The sequence below is a fragment of the Apodemus sylvaticus genome, chromosome 23, assembly GCF_947179515.1.
Source record: "Apodemus sylvaticus chromosome 23, mApoSyl1.1, whole genome shotgun sequence".
In the NCBI taxonomy this organism is placed as follows: domain Eukaryota; kingdom Metazoa; phylum Chordata; class Mammalia; order Rodentia; family Muridae; genus Apodemus; species Apodemus sylvaticus.
The window spans coordinates 13,793,833-13,816,814 of NC_067494.1; the positions used below are offsets into that span (position 1 = coordinate 13,793,833).

The 22,982-nt window shown below is 44.4% G+C and overlaps 1 long non-coding RNA gene across 1 annotated transcript in view; it reads left to right on the forward strand.

Annotated features, from left to right (window-relative positions):
* Positions 1–2,263: 2,263 nt before the first annotated feature.
* Positions 2,264–22,982, forward strand: part of LOC127673825 (uncharacterized) — a 34,654-nt gene continuing 13,935 nt past the window's right edge. The window contains exon 1 of the long non-coding RNA XR_007975232.1: positions 2,264–2,494. This is a non-coding gene — a long non-coding RNA (uncharacterized LOC127673825). The remainder of the gene's footprint in view (positions 2,495–22,982) is intronic.

The window sequence follows — 22,982 nt, forward strand, 5'->3', positions numbered from 1 at the left end:
AAAGTCATGCCTCCCCTCCCACCCCCTCATCCCCCCACCCCCACCCCATTTTCTCCCCCCTCTGGCTACTTCTTCCGGGCAGCTTGGGGATTCAGAACTTGCCTGCCTTGTTGTTTTTCTTTCTAATAAAATGGTTCTTGAGCTCCCTTCTGAGTTAATTTTTAAATCCCTTTATTAGTGAGACGAAGAACCTGCAGAAAAGAGTCTGGAATTTCCAAGAAAGAATAGGCGAGATGAGTGATTCCTTTTTTTTTTCCTGGTGAGGATATTGGTACAGTGAGGGATGTGAACAGAGGACCTGTGTGTTCTCTGGAGAGTCTCCAGTACCTCAGGATCACAGCTTCTTCAGCTCCGATGATTTTACCAAAAACCTTACATCGGCTTTTAAGGATCTGCGAACAGCTTTCTGTACTGAGTCCTAAGGAGCACTGGAGTAGGGATGACGGACCTGGAATAGGGATGATGGACTTTAATGAGAAAAGGGGCAAGACTGTTCTCAAGGCTGGGAAGGAGGAGGATGGGAACAGGGTGTGCAGAGGTCAATCAAAAGGGAGGAAGGTCACCTAAGTCAAGTAGAAAAAAATAGTGAGCTGCAGGGCATAAAAGATTTCATTCTGTTTTGTGTGTAGTCTCTCCGTATTCTTCACCGGACATTGGTGCGTGCCACCAGAATTAGACTTAGAACCCAGTGTTATTGACTCCTACACAGACACCCAGACCAAAGAAACATACAAAATAAGGCACATTTGACTGACAGACACAACACTGGAGAGGTTGGTTTTTATTCTGGGATTTAATGAAAAAAGGAAGTAAGATGGAGAATAAAATGGGGGTCTGCCAAGGTCTGGATCAGAAGACAGAGAGGGGACTCACGGCCCAGGCCAAGCAGGTGGCTTCTGTGTCCCTGGTTTCTGTCATTTATTTACGTGCGAAGGGTTTATATGTGGAGGTTGCTTCCTCATCCCAAATTAAATTAAAAAGCCCTTTGAGCTGGAATAATCCAGCCCCGGTTCTCTCTCAACTGGAAATAGGATCTTCATTTCAGCTGATTTCTAGGGTGACATATGTGATCATTTCCGGTGTCATTCAAAAGCAGCCCGAGATTCTGGTCAGTCTACTCACTTGCTGATTGGCAGGTCTGTATTAATTCAGGGAAATGTTTGCTTTTGGATTTACATTGTTAAGAGATGTAATTCGAAATCAGCGTGGTTAGCGTTAGACTCCAGCTGGAAAATCAATTAAACTAATATTTAAAAACCATCTCTAAATGAGAATGGAAGTAAAACAAGATTAAAACTTAAAATCTTTGCTTGAACTCGAAGTTCACGAAACCCAATTGTTAACTAATTCTGAATACATGATGTCAAAGATGAAAAAAAAATGAAAATGAGTTTCTCAGTTTTTAGCATAACCTTTAACTGTGTTCCCTGAAATAAACCACTCAGTGGCTTTTTGCTGAAGTTCTGCTAACTGTGGCTTTTAAGCACACACACACACACACACACACACACACACACACACGAGCACGCACGCGCACATCGCCTAGATAATGTGTTGTGTGATATAACACAATGCTTGGATATTCCTGGGTAGACGATAGCTATTTAATTAGAGGCCTCTGAAATAACATTCTCTCATTCATCGAAGTCACCTGTTTCCATCCGGCTTCAACCAGCTCATATCCCAAAGTGATAATGGAGGGGATTCTTAATTCATAAAGTGGACAGGAGAAGCCTTTTCCATTATTCTAACAACTTATCCCTTTCTCCTCCCAAAGACAACTCATTAGCAAATGCCACCTAAGTGGTACTTCCTTTGTGGCTTCGCAGCTGTCATTGTTAGACATTCGTCAGCCCCAAAGTGCCCTTCTGTGTATTTCTGGAAAGCTATTTATCGGCTTTAGTTGAACAAACGGAGCTGTTTAAAACCGTTAAAATACAGCGCCATAGTCATTTGTTTGTGCATTTTCAAGTTGCATTTAAATGAAAGGTTCAGGCTAATTGGTTCTAGGAATAGTATCAAAAAGCAGTCCTAGAGGGCGGTAATTAAATGCCTGCATTCTGGGCCGTGGCCCGACCTCACTGGGAAGGGCATCTTGTCTCTGTCTATCTCCACCAACTCGGTGGCTACGGGTGGTGGGGTCGCGGGCAGTGGGTTGTGGGCAGCCCGCAGAGGCGATAAGGAGTTAATTATAGCAGAGTGGGTGCAGACTGAGTTCCGGGAGGATTCCTGGACGGTCTGGCCTGCCACCTGGTCATGAGATCAGGGCAGATCCTGGAGACCCGTGTCCAGCAAGAGGTCCCGTCCGAATGGGATAGCTGGGGGCTTGGAGCCTCCATCACCGCCCCATTCTTCTGACTTCCGGGATCCCACCCACCGTCCTAACCTGCTCCCCAGAGCAAGCGCCTTCTTCCTTCACCCTGCAAGTTATTCCTGTGCCCCAGCACTGCAACATGAACCAGTAAATGAGACAATACTAGCAAGGAGGAGAAGGGTAAGAAAAAAACCGTGGGAAAAGAAAAAGTCCTCTCCCCCATCCCCCAGCGGCCTGGCATTTTAATTTTGCGGGCCACATTAGCTCTCAAGAGCCAAAACAGCGAAATGCCACCATCGCGACAATGTCATCAAAATGCCCAAATTAAGGTTGTCACACAGAGGTGTTTGAAACGGCAGTGATATGCCTGGATGTGGGTTTGGAGATCTCATTTTCTTTTCTTGAGACAGTGTCTCATGTATCCCGCGCAAATCTGGAACTTGGTACTTAGGCAAGGATCACCTTGAATTTCTTTTTTACTATTATTAAATTCATTTATCCCCTTTACAACCCAATTATCAGGCCTTCCTCTCCTTCCAGTGCTCTCTCATGCAAATCTCCCCGCCCCTCCCCCCAGCCATTCCCCTTCCCCCTTCTCTCTTCTGAGAAGAGGCCCCTTCTGGGGGTCACCGCACACACTTCAGGTGGCTGCAGGACAATCGCATCCTCTTTCACTGAGGTCAGACAAGGCTGTCCATTAGGGGTGCAGGATCCACAGGCGGGCGGGCGGGGGCGGGCGGGGAACAAACCCTGGGACAGCCCCTGCTCCAGTTGTCTTGGGGACAACCGTATGTGCAGGGGCCTAGGTCTAGGCTCATGCTGGCTCTCTGGTTGGCGATTCAGTCTCTGGGGGCCTCCAAGGGTCCCTAAATCTTTCTCCCAACTCTTCTGTAAGACTCCCCGAGAGAGTCTCTGCATCTCTTTCCATTGGCCGCTGGGTGGCGCCTCTCAGAGGACGGCTCTGCCAGGTTTCTTTCTGTAAGCATAAGGGGACGTCAGTGATAGTGTCAGCGATTGGTTCTTGCCAATCGCTTTGGGGCGGTTTTTAGTTGGCCACTCCCTCAGTTTCTGCTCTATTTTTGTTCCCGCACATCTTGTAGCGGGGCAGACCCAGAGCTTCTTATCTTCTTATTTTTCCTTACTTCCAGAATGCTTGGATTAATGACGTGGACCACAATAGTCTGGTTAAGAGTCTTGGTTTTCAGAGAAATTGACGTCTGTAAGAGTTCATACTGAAGCCAGATGGTGTGCTTCAGTTCTGTTTGCTCAGTTGTAACGCTAGGCTCAGGGGTGTCTTTCAAGTGCTCCGTGGGTCCACACCACATTTGCCAATCGTTCCTCAGTTTGCTTTCCCCCTATCTTCAAACTTACTATAAAACTACGATTATAAAAGTTGAGGTCCTTCAACGGTAATGTTTTTATATCGTTTGCTTACGACATATTTCTTCCTTTATTCACAGCAGCTGTTTCTTACACATTGATGTTGATTCTGCGAATGCTTAGTTTTAAAAACGACTTTTTAGAAGGACTAGAAGCAAAGAAAGTGAATGAATTCATTCTCTGGGAGTTGATGGCTCGTCTGTTACGTAGACAGATCTGTGAGCTTTAAGGTGGCAAAACCCTTCACCATTAAAAGTTGAGGAAAACATTTCAATCTTCATCAGACAAAAGTTTAATGTTGATATATAGGAAAGACATTTTGGTCAACAAGGAAAATTCTAATATTCCATTAGACATCAGGGAAAATCCATTTAAAAAATCAAATTATAAATGGTAGTTAGTAGAGAAATGTTCATAGAATAATAAGTATGTACTTGAAAAGTTTTCATTTCTCAAAATGAGAAAACCATTTTGAGTGTTGGTAAAGGTCTGGGAGAATCGGAAGTTCATGCGGACTAGAAGTTCCTGGAGCACGTTAGGATCAGAGCACTGACTGAGATCACTGGTTCTCAATCTTCCTAATGCTGTGGCCCTTTAATACAGTGTCTCATGTAGTGACCCAACCTTAGAACTGTTTTTGTTGCTACTTCATAACTGTAATTTTGCTACTGTTATGAATTGTAATGTAAACATCTGACATGCAGAATCCGATATGTGACCCTTTTGACCTCCAAAGGCTTCGAGACCCACAGGTTGAGAAGTGCCTCATTAGTGTGTTATAAAAGGAAGAGGCTTTGATTTGGGGGTTTTGCCTTGAAAGGAGTGATTCCCCCAAAATTATGATCATAATATCCCTGTGTTTGTAAGGATGATGGTCACAGTTGTTTATAATAGTAAGAAACTGGAAAAAAATGAACCAGGAGGCTGGTTAAATCTATAAAGATAAATGTATTTATTTGTAAATAAATTTACATTTATGTGAATAGGTATTGATAGACTACTACTAGGGCTATTAAAAATAATTACATAGATGTATATTAAGTTCATGAAATTTTTACATGTTTATTTAACCTCATTCTTTTCCAGTGCTAGGGACTGAACTCAGGCATGCGAGTCATGTACTACATGAGTCGTGTACAACTACGACCCCCCTCTGTGTTATTTTCTTAAGTGAGGAAGGCTGGCACAGTTTGGGAAAGAAACATAGCATGGTGTCTTCGTGCATGAAGTCAGACTGATGGATGGAATCTACACCCGTGCTCATTGCAAGACATCTTAAAAGGTGTTGGGTTTTGAGTGGGTTGCTTGGCCTGTGAGAGAAGGCAAGAACTATAGCATGCAGAAGGTAAAGCTGGGGTCAAGTGTAGCTCATCCGTGGGCTCAGAGCCTAAAGCCTTAACCAGCAGCTTAAGCAAACTGAGGGGAAAGGACACAGAGAGGGGAAATGGATCGATGTGGAACAAAATATGGGATCATCTTGGCTGTAAGTACTTTACGAGAGGGGTTTCACTGTGTGCAGTCTTTGAATTCCCAGCATTTATTACATCTGGTACTTGATAGACACAAGCAGACAACGACGGAACTGTTGCAAAGGTCTGACAGAGGAGGAGAAATTCTTAGTAACGGAGCAGCGGGCTCAATACTCAGATTTAAAATGAAATAAAACGAAGAAGAAAGGAAAGGCAGACAAGGATAGGCCAGAACAGAGATGATGGGCAGATGTGGAAAATGGTAGGTGAGGAGCTCTGGTCCTCAGAGTCTTGGCTTCTTCTCTTGAAGGCTGCTCCAACTATTTATTAGTGGCCCCCAGGTCTCTAATTAGAGTCCTGCGTTTCCTTCTGTTTCCTAAAGGGTTGAAGACATGCTTTCAGGGCTTGTCACCAGAGGCCTTTTGCCCTTCTAATCAGCCAGATGGCAGCTGCAGGAAGTGGCGGCAAAGTGACAGTCACTAGGTAGTGTTGACAGCCGAGGCCTGGGTTGAGCCGAGGGCCGGTGAGGAAGCTTCTGTCTGAGCTTCTTATCCTGAAGTGAGCTTTGCTTGATGGGGTTTCCTGTATGATCTGGGAATATCCAGACAAGGCAACTATTTCATGGAATTAACAGAAAGCTGCCTTGAAATGGGGCCTGGGTGAAAATGTCCCCGTGGGAACGCTGATAATTCATCGTTGCTCTTAAAAATCTCAAAATCCACCTGCTTTGACAGTGGCCTGGAGTATGCATGGCAGCCGGGCCCACATATTTATTTACAGGAAATATTTTATAAGAAGAAGATAGATTCCGAGTTCTTTGGAACTCTCTGTAAATTCCTAGATCTTTTGGGGGCCGGGGAAAGGGACCAGGGAAATATATCCATCACCAGGGATTAGTCTTGTTATTCTAGTCCTAAACATCGTCGCTCCCTTAGCAAGGGCAGTATACTGCTGCTGACGCGTCGGTGGGAAGGGAGCAGAGTTCAATAAAAATACCACCGAGCCCTTTGGAAACATGACACACAGAGAGCCCTGCCCACGTGGACTCAGGCTACAGCCCTCACCAGGCACCTGCTCTTAGAACTGGGACAGCGTCCAATCCTATAATTGCCGAAAGACATACACCTGCCACTTAATTTCCTTGGCGCCCGCAGTGAATTATACCTCAAGCCAGACAGCAAAGATGCTCGTTCACTCCGCTTTCTCTCTGTTTTCCCACCCACCCACTTATCTATCTCAGAGACGGTGTGGTTATTTGAGGCTGAATTTAACAGCCTACTGCTGCGGTACGAATTCTCTCTCGTGGGAAACTGAGATGGGGCGAAATAGACGGCAGCTTCCTACCAAATCACATTGTAATTGGCGGTTCAGATCAGTTCAACTTGCAGGAAATTCACAAAGAGGACAGAAAATATTTGCCGGACAAATTCAAGTACCCACCCCCACCCCAACCCATGTGCCACCCCCAAACTGTGAGGATGTTCCAAGACATGGGATCTGGAGGATGGAAGAGACTTCAGTAAACTCTTTATTTCATATGTGAGGACATAAAGATTTTTAAGAGATGAAGGTAGTTATTGTCACCCATGTAACTCAGAAAAGTTAAGGTGGTCGTCTCTTCTGGTCTCTTGCTCTCCTCACATCCACGCTTCCTTCCTGATGGGGGGGGGGGAGACTGTAACTCTCTCTCCCTTAATTCTCTCCTTCACTCTCTCTCTCTTCCTTCCCCCTTGTCTATCTGTCTGTCTGTCTACTAGCACATTCCAAATAGGGGTAAAGGAAACTAATTATCCACCCCTCTCCCACTAAGGTTTGGAAACTGAGCCTCCTGAAACGAGCAGGCAGTATACCGATTCGCAGAAGAGGTATGTAAGCTCATTACAAACATGGCGGCCTCACAGGAAACGTCCAATAGCTTAGTGATGCTTGGCAGATTAAATGTCCTCTGACTAGAGAGGGGACGTGGAGGATATAAGCGGTTGGATGAGGCATTTAGGGCCCTTGAGTGACTCTTGGCAGATCCCAGTCTGTGATGAAGTCTCCAGTGCTCTGGTGTGCTGTCCTCCTCCAGCCTGTCTTATTATCCCTTAATCCCCTGGAGGGCCTGCCCAGAGGGGATCATTAGAGAAAGATACGTAGGTCCCTATGTTTAGGGGGAGAAGAGTGCATGTAATGGAACTGCTGGGTGTGACAGAACATCAGAAAGGCCTTAATTATGAGGCTGTTATTTTATTTCATTCTTTAAAGATTTATTTTATTTACATGAGTACACTGTAGCTGTCACCAGACACCCCAGAAGAGGGCCTCAGATCCCATTACAGATGGTTGTGAGCCACCCTGTGGTTGCTGGGAATTGAACTCAGGACCTTTGGAAGAACAGCCAGGGCTCTTCCAAACCGCTGAGCCATCTCTCCAGCCCCAAGGCTGTTATTTTAATTCAAAGTTCTCTGCATGTTGGTGTGTCAAACTTTGAAGAACTAGTTCCCGAGCCTCAATGTTACATATCTGACTTTCACGTCGTTTAGGTGTGGGACCAGAGCATACCTGAACATAGGGCATGTAGAAACACAGCCATAGTTATTGTGTTTGAATTAATGCCCAGTAAAAGTAAATGTGATAAAAAATAATAAATTTTTAAAAGTGGTATGCTTTATCAAGACATGGGGGAATATGGCGGGAGCCGTGAAGAAGCTTGTCTGATGACATGACTCCCTGAGCTGGTAATTACACAGGCCTGATCTATGCCTCAGGGGACATCCTATCTTCCTGCTTTAGAGCTAGCTGAACAGGGGTCGGGTACATTCACCCTTGGAAGGTGCATACTCGGGCCAGACACGTAGAAGAGTCAGTGGTAGGTGAGCGGAATTCCAACAAGGGGCCTTCTATCTTGGGGTAACTTTCTGGGGGAGGAGTTCAGGCCAGAACTTCATTCTCCCAGGCACCCCAACAAAGCGGATCCGTGTTGTGCCTTGTTCAAGCTCTTTCCCCCTCCCCTTTTCTGTCCCTCAAGGATACTGTTATTAATCTGCACTACACACAGCCTTTCTGCTTGGCATGCGGGGATAGTGAGGAAGTTTGTTCAGAAACTCTGACTCTAAGGTGCCCGTTATATCTGGTAGAACTTCCCAACTTTGGTGCCCATAACCCTATCATCATCATGCGTGAAGAACGTGTTTGGATGCCCTCTGAAAATGTAACAATATGGATATCTGCGTGCGCACTGCACGTCCACTGAATGCAAGAGCCGTGCTTCGTGCAGTAAAACAAGTAAGATGTTCTTGAAGAATGAGTGGCGTAAAGGCAGTGACAGAAACAGGCTGCCTAAGAGGAGGCGAGTTATTATAAGGACCAGGGGGCAACTACTCAGAGAACAGGGGCGTGGCCGCTTCGTCCATGTGATGCGGCTGCGTGCGCACATATCTAAAAAGTACCTCTGTAGACGATTTTGCCTCGAGGCCATTCTGTTTCTTTCTTTTCTCTCTTCACACGTCAGACTCTCGTGGAGCAACAACATCCTGGAGACAGAAAGGCGAAAAGAAAAGAAGCAGGCAGGGCAGCGTGGGGTTTACGGGGGTGGGGGGGTGGGGGGAGGGGGTAAGGAGGTGGGGGTGGGGGAGTGCTGTGTTATAGTCTCGATTTTCCCTCTCAGTCCCTTATTTTTCCGTCTCGGCTCAGAAGTGTCTTTCCGATCTTTTCGTTTTCATCGTTACCACCATCTCAGTAATGACTGGGTCATCTCTGGTCTGAATAATAATCACTCTTAAAGATTTATTTTGTCTTTCAGGTAGGGGCAAAGGAATGAGAAAGTTTAACACACGGTCTGTCCTAGCCAGACACTTAGATTGGTCGAAGGGAAGGGGAAGGGATGTCTAGACGGAAGGATGGAGGGAGGTTCTGAAACTGTCCCACACTCAGGTGTGACTGAACACCGGTTTGCTACCATGTGGCTGGATAGCCTGTGTCACGGGTTCCTTCAAAAAATGTGTCCTTCGGATACTACAGAGGCCGAGAAGAGAACCAGAGATGTGAGCAGAGATAAGGAATCTGGGTGAGTTTGTTTGTTTTTGTTTTTGTTTTGCCAGGTGTGCAGGCTCCCTTGATGTTCTCAGTTTTTCAGGACTCCTAAGATGAAAATCTTTTTCTCAGTCATTGGACGGTAGTTCTTCTGTCCATGCATAGACAGACTGTAGCAACTGCCACGCGGTGGCAGCAACATCTCTGGCTGTTTAGCCTGATGGGTGATGACTTTTTCTGTCTCTTTTTTTTTTCAGCCCATCTCTTCAGAACAAGCCTTTCTTTGGGAACTGGAGCAGATACTTCAGTGAACTTTCTTAGTGTGCCTCTTCACTTAAGCCGTGGGCCGGTCCCTCTGTCATCTTTTCTTAATAGCCAGGATTTTAAATCGAACTCATTAGATAGCGAGGCTGGTGGTTGTGTCACAGGGTTATGGGGACCGGGAAGGTGACCAGATGTTCTAATTGAGCCTGCCAGTCTTGGTTCTGGCAGTGACCAGATTCCCTGGGAGAAGTCCCAGGCAGGCTCCACTGTGCCCGTTATCTGAACCGAGTTTATGAACTGGCCCACTTCCAGAGGACACTGGCCAGAGCAGAGAGGGATCTGGAAAGCAGGCCTGACAGGGGCACTCAGAAGGGAAGGGGATGTGTGCTGAGGGGAGGGGATGTGAGAGACTCATTTGAATATTGGACGGGCTGTCGCAGAGAGGAGTTTAGAATCTGTGCACTTGGATGCTCACTTTGGAAATCCCGCTAAAACCTCTTCCCTTTATAAAAGAGAGAGAAAAGGGCTGAGGAGGTGACATGTTCATTGTCACAGGAAGAGCTGCTGACTGACAGAGCTTAGACCACCACGCAGGCTGCTTGGCTAAACCTAAATATATTCACCATTCATGTTGTGAGCCGTCAGGAGGAGCAGAGAGAGGCATGATGGGAGCAGCCTCTGTTGAGGGCTGGGGCAGCAGCTGTATGTCCAGAGAAATTCTGAAGTGTGCCTTGCACGATTGCTAGCCACAGCCTAGTCACCGGAAAACCTGTTCACTATAGACGGCAGGGTGATTGGTGTTTGACCCTGAATGGTAGGCCGTGGCTCACAGTGATGAAAGTTGTGTGCGCATGTGTCCGCATGTGATCTTATAGGGTTACAGTCAAAACATGGATGCACTGAAAACATAATATTCTTCAGGCTATGAGAACAAAGGCACATGAAGCACAAATGAATTCATGTCTAGACTTGGGCTCCACCCTTGTCTAGACTTGGGTTCTGTCCTCAAGGCATTTCATCATGCCTATGGAAATACCCCGCCTCCACCCTAACAGTTGAAACGCTGTCAAATGTCCTGGAGAGGGAATAAGAAACTGTCACATGATTAAATGTGTTGTCACCTGTCTACACTGGTGAACTGCTACTATTGATGTTCCAGATGGGATAAATGTGGTCTGACACATCGTGTGTAGCTTTGATCTGGATAGTAAGAAACGGCTACAAGCTGTTTCCTAGGTACCAAACATGGCAGTCGTTAAGCTGTGATGGGTAGGAGAGATAGCATGCAAACTTCATTCTACTGGAGCACAGTCTGCTAGTACTGGAAGAATGGTGGATTTGGATCGTACATGCCAAACTGACTTTAGGCTGGACATTTTCAAGTGAAACTACGATGCTTGTGTCTTCAAAGTGTATTAGGCACATTGCAACGAGCATGTTATATTTCTTTGCTGAGGATGAGCTAAAGAAATTACTTTGTTAAAATGTAGATCAGAGATAACGGCTCTTACTCAGCGCTTTGTACATAGCTCCTCATTTAATATCTAATTCATTAAACTCTGTGTTTAAGAAAACATAAACTGAAACAGAGGAAAGTTGCATAATTCTTATATAGAGAGAAGAATCTGCTCAAATTCAGACAGTTTTGGATGAATTGAATTGGGTCTTCAGATTTCCAACCATCAGAGGAAACCATCTTGGGGACAGGATCATTCCTTAGATAAGGAGCTTTGGGTTCTTTGGGTCCTAGAACACAGCAAGTCTTTGTTGAATAGATGACTGAATAAAAATAAGATTCTGACTGTGGCGGAAGTGTTGAAGTATGTGGCTGTGGGGTGCTTAGGTCACCCTGACCTAGTTCACCTAGTCCAGGATGTGTTCTCAGTCTTTGGCGTCAAGACTCCAGGGCGACTCTGGGAGTGGGAAGGAAGGTCAGGAGGCACTTCCCACCCCACTCTTCAGCTTCCATTAGAGCAGCTTTCTCCTCACTAGTGCCTCTTTTCCCACTTGAATCTTCTCACAGGGCTTTCCTGTGGCGGTGGATGAAGCAAAATCAAAATGGAGCCTGTGGTGGTTTGAATTCACTGACCCAGGAAGTCGCGCTATTAAGGGATATGACCTTGTTAGAGGAAGTGTGTCGTTGTGAGGCTGGGCTTGGGAGATCTTCCTTTTTAACCACATGAGAGGCAGCCTGCTCCTGGCTTCCTTTGAATGAAGATGTAGAACTCTCAATTCCTCCAGCCCCATGACTGCCTGGATGCTACCATGCTTCCCGCCTTGATGATAATGGACTGACCTCTGAACCTGTTGGCAAGCTCTAATTAAATGCATGTCCTTTACAAGAGTTGTCCTGGTCATGGTGTCTGTTTACAGCAGTAAAAGCCTAAGACAAAGCCCAAAGCCCCGAAGGTCCCTGTGATGTCTGGTATAACATCACTGATGGATGAAGCAATAAGGATACAGAGGATGAAGAGCAAAGCAAAACCAGAACTTGCTTGTCATCTTTTGGATTTTGCCACACTGAAGCACATTGGAAAACATGACAGGAGTACTGATGTCTGTGTCTGGTAAGAGGAGGGACAGTTACAGGGACTAACAAAGACCTAAGTAGGGTTGCATTTAAATGCCACAAGATTCCTGTTTTCATCACTTATAACCCCTCCCCCCAAAAAACTGGTGATTTGGAAGAACAAATTTAGGAGAAGTAGGTGAAATTAGCCAATCTAATTTTTAATTGGCTAATGGTTATTCTGGCACAAAGTAGCAAAAATCAATGTTGTTCAAGCTAATAGAAGTTAATAAATGATAGATAAAAGATATTTTTGTTAGGTAATACATAAATACAAGATGAACTCTGGGCAGAAAGTGGCCACTTTAGCAAGGGAAAGAAATACTTGTAACAAGGGTAGCTTGGTGCATAGTTTAGGTAGTTCCTGAGGGGACGTGAACACAGGGAAGTGGAAGATGTAGGAAAAGAGGCTGGGGGTTGGGCTAGACTTCCCTGATTGGGCTGGATGTAGAGGAGTGCACGGTGTGGTGACTATGGGAACTTTTATCACATGCAGTCCTGTTTTACTGCTTACTTGAAACAAAAGATGGTAAAGCATTTAAAATCATGTAGAAATCAAAGAGATATATGTAACAATCAAAAATAATCGCTTAGACAATGACATCATGAAATTTGCAGGCAAACAGATGGAACTAGGAAAAAAAAATCATCCCTAGTGACGTGACCCAGACCCAGAAAGACAAATGTAGTATGCGTTCACTTATTAGTGGGCATTAGCTGCTAAGTAAAGTATAACCATGTGACAATCCATTCCCAGAGGGAAAAAGGAGGGATAAAGGGTGGACGTATGGATCTCCCTAAGAAGGGGAAATAGAACACATTTTGTGGTGAACTGTCAGCAAGTGGAGATGGGAATGGGTGGGGGATCGGATGCGGGTTATAGGGAGAGAGTATGGGAGAGATGACTGGAATTGTGGGGTGATGTGGAAACCTAGTGCAATGGACTCTCTGGAATCTACCAGAGTGACCCTAGTGAAGACTCCTAGTAATGGGGAACACGTAGCCTAAACTGGCCATCTCCTATAACCACACAAGGCTCCCAGCCTCGGTACTGGAACACCAAACCAGCCACAAAACCTTCCACCTACAATTTGTCCTACCTTAAAGATGTGCTGAAGTAATGTAATGGTGGCATAGAACTTGTGGAAATGGCCAACTAATGACTGGTTCAACTTGAGGTCCATGCTATAAGAGGCTCACACCTGATACCAGGAACCAGAGGCTGGACAGAACGAAACACAACTGGCCAAAACCAAAACAAAATAAACAAACAACAAGCAAACAAGAAAATCCAGTGATTTCTAAAGACACTGTGCTGTACTCATAGATCAATGCCTAGTCCAGTTGTCACCAGAGAGGCTTCATCCAGCAACTGATGGGAGCAGATGCAGAGACCCACAGCCAAACATGAGGTGGAGCCAGGGAAGCCCTGAAGAAGAGGAGGAAGGATTGTAGAAGCCAGAAGGGTTAAGGACACCACAAGAACACAACCCACAGAATCAACTAAGCAAGCCTCATGGGGACTCCAGAGTCTGAACTGACAATCAGGGAGCCTGTGTGGATCTGACCTAAGTCCTCTGCATAAACGCTATGATATGTAGCTTGGCATTTTTATGGACTCCTCTAATACAGGAGATATATCTATTCTAGTAATACTGCAATTGTAAAGATCAACTTTGGGGTGATTTGAATGAGAATGGCCCCAAGGTCCCAATAGTCTCCTATATTTGAATGTCTGTGTCTTAGAGTTTTAGTGCTGTGAACAGACACCATGACCGAGGCGACTCTTATAAGAACAGCATTTATTTGGGGCTGGCTTACAGGTTCAGAGGTTCAGTCCATTATCATCAATGTGGCAGCATCCATGCAGGAACTACATTTCATCTGAAGGCTGCTAGCAGGATACGGACTTCTAGCCAGCTAGGATGAGGTCTCAAACCCACATCCACAATGATACACCTACTCCAACAAATCCACACCTCCTAATAATGCCACTCCCTGGGCCAAACATATACAAACCATCACAGTCTGGTCCCCAGTTGGTGGACTGTTTAGGAAGAATTGGGAGATGTGGCCTTGTTGGAGGAGCTGTCTCACTGGTGGTAGACGTTGGGATTTCCCATGTCCTGAGTGGAGGCTGTCTCTGACTTTTTTGCCTGTTCTTGGGACTTGTGTCCTCCTACTGGGTCACCTTGCCCAGCCTAGTCTTATTGTAACTTGTTATGTCATGTTCAGTTTATATCCCTGGGAGACCTGGTCTTTTTCAAAAACAAATTCAGGAGGAGTGGGTCCAGAGAGAGGGGAGGTGGGGTTGGGGTTGGGGTTGGAAGGAGTGGAGGGAGGGAAAACTATGGTCAGAAAGTAATACATGAGAGAAGAATAAAATAATTTTTAAAAGTTTTCTTTCACTATAAATATACACTTTTTTGCTCTGCTTTATGATCTAGAAATTTTACAAAAACATTTGGTTAAATTTGTGGAAAAGAAATAAATGGCCTAAATACATTTAGGCCGACTTTAAAAGTTGCAAGCATACTTTTGTGAAAGAACTGCAGATTTTGTTGTTTTGTACTAGACTTTGGGGTTTCAAAAGCCCATGCCAGGCTCTGTCTCTCTCTCTCTCTCTCTCTCTCTCTCTCTCTCTCTCTCTGTCTGTCTCTCTGTGTCTCTGTCTCTGTCTCTGTCTCTCTCTCTCTCTCTCTCTCTCTCTCTCTGTCTGTCTCTCTGTGTCTCTGTCTCTGTCTCTCTCTCTCTCTCTCTCTCTCTCTCTCTCATCATAAATGAGCTCTCAGTTACTGCTCCAGCACTATACCTCTCACTATGCTTCCCAACAAGATGGCCGTAGAAGTTTCACCTTCTGAAACTGTATCCAAGTCCTCAATTAAATTCTTTCCTTTATAAACTGCCTTGATCACAGTGTCTCTTCACAGCAATAGAACAGTAATTAAGAGAAACTTCCAAGATTACTTACAAAAATTCAGAAAAGACAACCAATAGGAAAATGCAGTTAAAATAAACTGCAAAGCTGTTAATAAAAGTGCCGGTATAATAATAGGTATAAATCACTGAGGTCACTAGAAAGACCCCGGTTTATAAGGAAATGCCCTGAAGGATATAGATGATGTATTAGTTTCCTATGGATGCTGTAAGGAAACATCACAGCAGCTACAATGTAACCTTGTCCTCTATTTTTCTAGGGGTCAAAAGTCTGAAATCAAGAAGCTGCAGAGAATGAACTCTGTGAAGTTTGTAGGGAACCAATCTCTTTCCATTTCTATGGCTCCATCACCGTAGTTTGTGGTAACTCAGTTTCTGCCTGTGTCTTCATATGGCTGTCTGTCTTTGTCCCGTGTGCGTCTGTACTCACTGTATCTGTAATATCAAGGCAGTTATCTGGATTTTGGGCACACCCACCTCTTTATGGCCTTATTGTCAGCAATTGCATCTGTTGTGACCCTATTTCCAAATGAGAAAAAGGGCGACGTGTCTCTCCAGAGGACTCATTTTAAAAGGGTCAGCTCAGGAACTTTGGAAAGGTCATGGAACCCTTGCCCGCCCCCAAAAGGGTGAGGCTGAATTACATTCCTCAGACCACAGGGAGGTCCCTGTGGCTAGGGGAGACCTTTGACCACCTACCTCATTCCCTAACCACCGATTAGTTTAAAGGTAACACTGTTCTGCCAATCACATTGTGCCTAATGGTGGCTGCCCTGAGGACTGTTCTCTCCCCGTGTGCAGGGCGACTTCAGCTGAATCAAATAAAAAATCCTCTTGCGTTTTGCACCAATTCCCATCTCCACATTGTTCACTCAAGGGGTCTCCGATAAGTTAAGGCTCCCTGAGTCTTACAACTTTAACCCACGATAGATGCTATCATAAAATAGAAGGAAAGAAATGATTGCTTAACAAATGATACTTTTTAATTATTAGAGTTCAGTGAGAGAATTAGGTGGATCCTTGGTGTAAAATAGGTTTCCAATGGATACCGCTGAATGTAAAATACGAACTGGTAAAAATGAAGAGGAGGGGTGTACAGTACAGGTGGCCACTTACCGTTTCTTAGGAAGTCGGTGATTCTAACTGTAAAATTGATAGACGTTTGCAAACGCCTACATCAATAAAGCCCCGAGGCAGGAAAGCTGAGCCGACAAAGCCGGGGACAGCCACATCCAACTCGTATAACAAGCACATGCAGGGTTCTTTATATTCTATATGAGAAAGCCTAAAATATCAGTGGAAGATGAAAGGGTTAGAAATTAAGAAGAGATAAGCAGTAATCACATGCCAGTCATTATGAATTAGTAGTTACTAATTACTAACTACACGCACTAACCATTAGTAACCCACCACTGTATCAACACCACTCTTACCAAGGCCATTGGTGACCTTCATGTTCCTAAATCAGCTCCCCACTTTCACATCATGCTCCTTGTCAGCAACCTCTGGGCTCACCTGTGAGAGCCTGCGTCTAAGAAATGAGAAGAAAGTTTAAAAGTTCCTAATCTATGTGTCCTTTCCTTATGAACCTCTGAGCCTGTAAGTCGGGAACATTTTCCAGGGAAGCATTTTTGAGTAGCTCAGACACCAAAGTTGTACCTGGGAACCATGTGATGGTTTGTATATGATTGGCCCAGGAAGTGACCCTATTAGAAGGTGTGGCCTTGTTGGAGTAGGTGTGTCACTGTGGGTGTGGGCTTAAGACCCTCATCCTAGTTGCCTGGAAGTCAGTCTTCTAGCAGCCTTCAGATGAAGATGTAGAACTCTCAGCTCCTCCTGCACCATATCTGTCTGAATGCTGCCATGTTTCTGCATTGATGACAATGGACTGAACCTCTGAGCCTGTAAGCCACGCCAATTAAATGTTGTCTTTTAGAAAACTTGCATTGGTCACGGTGTCTGTTCACAGCAGTGAAACCCTAACTAAGACAAACCGTCATCGCCTGGCATGACTAGTTAAATAAATTATCTCAGATACTATTATAAAATCATTAAATTATAGTGACATAGGAAAATGAAATGCTATGTTAGGCAAAAAGGAGATAGAAAAAGACACTGAAATAAATATTGGGCACATTTTTCCCCAACTGGTTCTGCTGACAAAAGCTAAGGTTTTGCCAGAAGAAGGCTTTGCTGAAGTCAAGTGAATATTCTGGCGATGAGAAGCTGAAATCTTAGAATAAATCTTAGAATTTGATGAGTAGCTAGAAACACAACAGATTTTTCTGAAATGATAGGTCTGGGAGATTGTAAACAGAGCAAAAGCAAACAAAGGAAAATGTTGAGATCCAGCGTGGAAGCAGCGTCTCAAGCCAGGGCTTGCCCATTCCCAGTGCTAGCGCCTGATGCTTAGCTGCAGTTCTAGAACTGTATGGTCAGGGTCTGGTCTAGCCAGAATTGACTGTCCAGCCCAGGAGTTTGCTACCCTGGAAGAGGAGAAGACATGACTGTATGTATCTAAGATCTTCAAATATGGATGTACAAACTGTCAGTCAGAATGTATAAATTGTTTTGGCAAGATTGTTAGATACATACATGTTTATGATTTCTTAGCATTCTACCATTAAGCTGTATACCCAAATCTCCTTTAGTTTTCTAAGAGTGTCTCACTAAGTTCAGGCTACCTTGGAAATTATTGTGCAACCTAGACTAGCCTTGGATATACTTGGTAGCCCAGGATAACCTTTAACTTTCAGTCCTGCCACAGCCTCCCTAGTAATTTTATGTTTTGGCAATAATGAGTTGTAAATCGATTTAAAAGCCCTCTCTGTATGGTGTTAGAAAAGGAGATCAAATAAACTAGAGACTTTCCAGTGCCTGGAAAGGAGAACTTGTAACCCCACCTCTCTCTCCTCCTGTTTCTTCCTCCTCATGCAGCCCAGGAAGGTAAGAGTAGAGCGCATTTGTTGTCTCTCAGGAATACAAACAAACAAACAAAAAACCAAAAATACCCATAAGATTCTATCTAGTAAGAAAGAATAGTGACTGTTGCTTGCAAAAGATTATATAGTTTTATAACTTTTTAATTTAAAACAACACATCCATCTAATTATTACTGCCATCATTATGCCACTATTTTTGAAAATATGAAAGGACTTTTAAGTTTATTATGGTCTTTAATCTTCAGAACCTGAGAGTAGTCCATCGAGCATGACTGTCTCTCGTGAAGCATTTATGTGTTTTTCTTGTAGCCATTGTACTTCTCCTGGTCTACAATTGCTGCCTTACTGCATCTGAATATTTCCTATGGATTAAGGTCTGTCCTGTTGCCTTTGATTTCTCAGACTGGCAAAATATGAAGCTACTGAGTGCTTGTAGTATCTTCTCTGCTGCTTATGTCCAGGAGAAATCAATCTAATATCTTTACTCTTTTCCTCTTCTGTGGGGAATTTTATTTGGGGGACTGAGGGAAGCACAAAGAAATAAAATGAAAGCCACAGATAACATAAAAATAATCTACTTGAAACTAAGACTGTAAACTATTTTGTGAGAATTCTTTCTTAGATTCTGATGAGAGGTCCAGAGAGAGACCTTGGGAATAAAAACTTTCAATCTTCTGGGAAGCATTCTGAGTTCCTCAGAAGAAGTCATGGCAATGGGTCTTTAGCCAATGATAGCCCTGACTTAGGGAGGGTAAGTCTGGAGCTGAGTCAGCTCCTGGGACACCTGGGTGGAGGACATGACAAGGTCAGAACTGAGCTGTTTTAAAAAGTTCTCTAAGGTCTCACCAAATATAATGAAACTAACATAGCAACCAATCAAAATTGTACTAATGTCACTGCTTTGCCCCTACCAATCATATTAGAGGCTACCTAACCTTTCTGGTAAATTCCCCTAGACCTGCATAACAGGGGTCCACGAGTGCCCCAAGTCGCCACTATTTTAATGAATGGTGGACCCCTCCAGGCTGGTAATTTGTACAGAACAAAGTGCTTTTTGCCTTTGCATATGATTTGAGTCTGGGGTCTTCCTTCAGCATTTCTCGGACCCACACAGTTACCTCTGTCGTACAACGTCATACATCATGATCTTTTCATACTTGCTATATAATTGCATTGTTTATAGTTTTCTGTGTCATAAGGGAATGTAGGATAATACTCTGTTTACGTAAATATTGGAACACGTATGATAAATTCCCAGTAATGGTGCATGATACACCCAGTGTGGTGGCTTGAATGAAAATATCCATGACCCATATATTTAAAGACTTGGTCCCCAGGTGGTGGCACTGTTTGGGGAGGCTTAGGAGGTAAGGCTTTGATGGAGGAGGTGTGCCACTGGAGATAGGCTTTGGAATGTAAAGACTCAAGCCATTTCTAGTATGACTGTCTCTGCTTTGGGCTTGGCATTCACAATGTCAACACTGGGCCCCTGTTCCAGCTGCCATGCTGCCTCCTGCTCACCGCTTCCTCACCTTGATGGACTCCTACCATTCTGGAGACTCAAGCCCTAATCATCTTTCTCTTCCACAGATCACTTCCATCATGGTGCTTTCTCACAGAATTAGAAAAGTAACCAATACAACATTTTAAGGCTTTGGTAAATAATATAAAAGTGGACCTAAAAGTTTTACCAAGCTGTGCTCCTGATATCATTGCAGGGTCTATGTTCATACTACACTGAACACATCTGATCTCATGTAACATCATTGCAGGAGACTGTGTGTCTAATCTATACAACCCACACTTTGAAGTTCACATGCTTTAATCATCCATTAATACCCAACTACTTGGGTATTAATCTCTCGTGAGACTGTGTGTGTGTGTGTGTGTGTGTGTGTGTGTGTATGAATAATGCTTTCATAATCTCCACCCATTTTTTCCACTGAAAGCTAATAAAAGAAACTTACAATCCTGTAAGAATTCTTTCTATACTAAAGCGTCTAACATCTTGCCTATCACAAATTTCAATAGACTTACAATTTGCCTTTTTTAACGGCGCTTTTAGACTGATATGAATTACTATTGAATTTCATCAAATATTTCATTGGTATCTGTTGATAATCTTTCTTGTTTTAAAACCCGTAGCTGTGTTACACTGTTGCAACAAAGATAAATGATATGTTGAACTGCTCTTTTATTAACAAACTCTAGTGTACTCCACACGATATAATTTTGTTTGACAGTATTTTCAGGAAAACAAACCATCTAAGCCTGTCAGGTTGTCCATTGCTTTCTGTCACAGAGATTTTGGGATGTTAAGTGGCTCTCTCTCTCTCTCTTTTTCCCCCAGCAGCAGGCATCAGGTGGCTGATAGGACTGAGCTCCTGACCCGAGGGTAGGGAGCCAGTGCCCAGGTTGGCGCAACATGAGTGAGACCAATTAGGCCTCTCTCTTGAGGGTTTAACTTCTCCAGTCAGTACGTGATGAGCTCTGGAGCTGAGAGCTCCTGCCAGAAAGACCAGATGGCAATCGTGTTGGGCCATGTGCAAGATGAACGTGCAGATTTGCAGGAAGCCCTGATGTTCTTGAGTGATACAGGGTGCTCATAACTTCCTGAGGGCTTTTAAGTCTCTCACATTTCCAGTGAGTTCACGAGTACTCTGTGTCCCCAGATTCTCTGGAAAACAAAAACAAAAACAAAACAAAACTGCAGGGTCATTTCATTGCACTTTCCTTCCCTTTATTTAGGGTGCCTGAAGTAAGTTTCTGATAATGCAATAGAAAAGCCTTCACGGGGAACACAGCCACCTTTGTATTCACTGTTGATCAGGGCAAAGCGTGTGGCTCTCTGGTCTCAGAACAGCAATGCGGGGAGGGCGTCACTTGCCTCTTTTAAAAATCAAAAGCATTGAGCACAACATTAAATGAACCCGAGGTGGAAGCTCCCTCCCAGCTATGTGGTTCAGTGAATCTTTAAAATTAATGAAGCTTTTCTTAATACTGGGCTTTTTTCTAAATGTAGCTTGGAGGAACTCTAAATTAACAAAAGATTCAATAAAAAAGTATGAACCACAAGGCAGTGTATTATTGAGAAAGATATCTTCCGGCAGGAATAACTTTTCAATTTTAAGAAAATCATCTTTTCTTCAAACCAGGAGTATGTCACCCTTCCTGCACTGAATTCAGAGGGTCCCTTTGCTTCCTAAGAAGTGCCTGTGTGTCTTTTCTCTAACACACCAGGCCCCTGGCAGAGGGAGGTAAACAAGTCTCCTCAAGAGAGGATGAGCAAGCCATCAGTTCCCATCTCAGGCCTCAGCTGGGCATCACTAGCCCAACTCAGTTCTGAGTTTCCATGCCAGAACTGGGCAGTACTTTGGGTGGAAGTATTGATTTAGGTCTTTAGACACAGTTACCAACTTCGTCAACATCAAGATATCTAACAACATCAAGATATGACAGATTCACTTTGTGAATAAAACTCTTTTTTTCTTATATGCAAAAACATATAAGAACTCTGAAATGGATTTATCACCAGCAGAAAAGAACAGCATACCTGTTGGGACTTTAAGAGTAGGTGATCATATCTTTGGAGGTGACAGGAGACTGTGGGTGACAAGCTATGTGCCTGTAGGAGCTGGCACCATGCCAGTAACCTTCAGTGACCCTGCTCTCAGGTATGAAAAAAAGCCCCTCAATCAACAAATATGTATTTTGTGTTCCTTGTATTTCTTTCTCCCTGTTGGCATCAATCTGGGGTCAGTCTCTTGAAAGTAATACCAGTTGCAGTGTACTGAAACCAATGGAACATTTGAACTTTCTGAAGGTTCCTGGGATAGTTTCAGCTGGGCTGTGTGATGAGGGAGGAAGATGACTTCAGACATGGGACAATCATTTAAACTAACTGGCTTGCCTTCGGGGGGGGGGTGGGGTGGGGTGGGGTGGGGGATATGGTAGTGACATCTGTGATTCCGTCATTTGCAAGATGGAGGAAGGAAGATCACGAATCGAGGCCAGCCTTCGCTACAGAGAAAGACTCTGTCTCAAAAATGAAACGGAAAAGCAAGGAGACACAAATCTGATTCCTTTATAAATTATCTTTGGTCGAACCCTGGTAACTCCTGTTTTACACGGTATCTCAGATTGGGGCTTAGGTTGGGTTTCCAATAAGCGGTACAGAAAATGAGGACTCCCTCGAGAACAATCTACAGGGGATGCGCCCATAAGAACGGGGTAGGAGGCAGGGAATTAGGAAATCAAGCAACCGTGCGAGGTAGCACAAGATACGCGTAAGGCTCCTTCCTTAAGGGCTCCCCAAGTGAGGAAAAGAGTGACAGCTGCTGCCAGAGGACAGGCATCCTACCGGTCCACAGCCTGAGCCAGCCCTACCCTGGAGAAGGGGAGGGACTGCTGGGCAGGACTGGAAGCACAACAAGAGAAGGCACGGACGACAGAAGAGCCCTGTCAGAGATGAGGTAAATGGCGACAAGCCGTAAGCTATACAGGCATCTGAATTAACACTGCGTTTGGCTGCAAGGAACGGAAACCCGAGGTGGAGAGGAGCTAAGCTGTCTCCCCTGCAACACCAAATGCACAGACTGATTGGCAGTCTGCATAGCAGCTTCCTGATGCTCTCCATGGACTGTGCTCCAGCTCTGTCTTCTCACAGTGGCGAGACGACCCTTCGACGCCCAACCTTGCATCTTCGGAAGAGGAAGGGGAACAGGAAGAAGGCAAACATTTCCCAAAAGCCTCTAACAGACCTGTGGACTTCTGCTTGAACTCGCCATAACTGATAATCACATAGTTTCGAGGGAAGGCATTCGGGAAGGCGGCAATGCCCCTTGAGAAGACCATTTTTATGAGTTTATAACGGAGAAGACAGAAAGAGAGCTTGGGATGATAGGAGACCTGGCCAATCGGAAGTAGAGAAAGGACAGTCGTAAGAGCCCTGAATTCAGCAGGGACTCCTTGTTTGTCTGGGTATCTGACATCTTAAAATAAAGAATCACTTCATCTTCGAGTTTTTGTTCCATAAGTGAATCTGGTTGGACAATTGTGTAGGGGAGCCATGGGAAGTTGTGGCTTATGCCTGT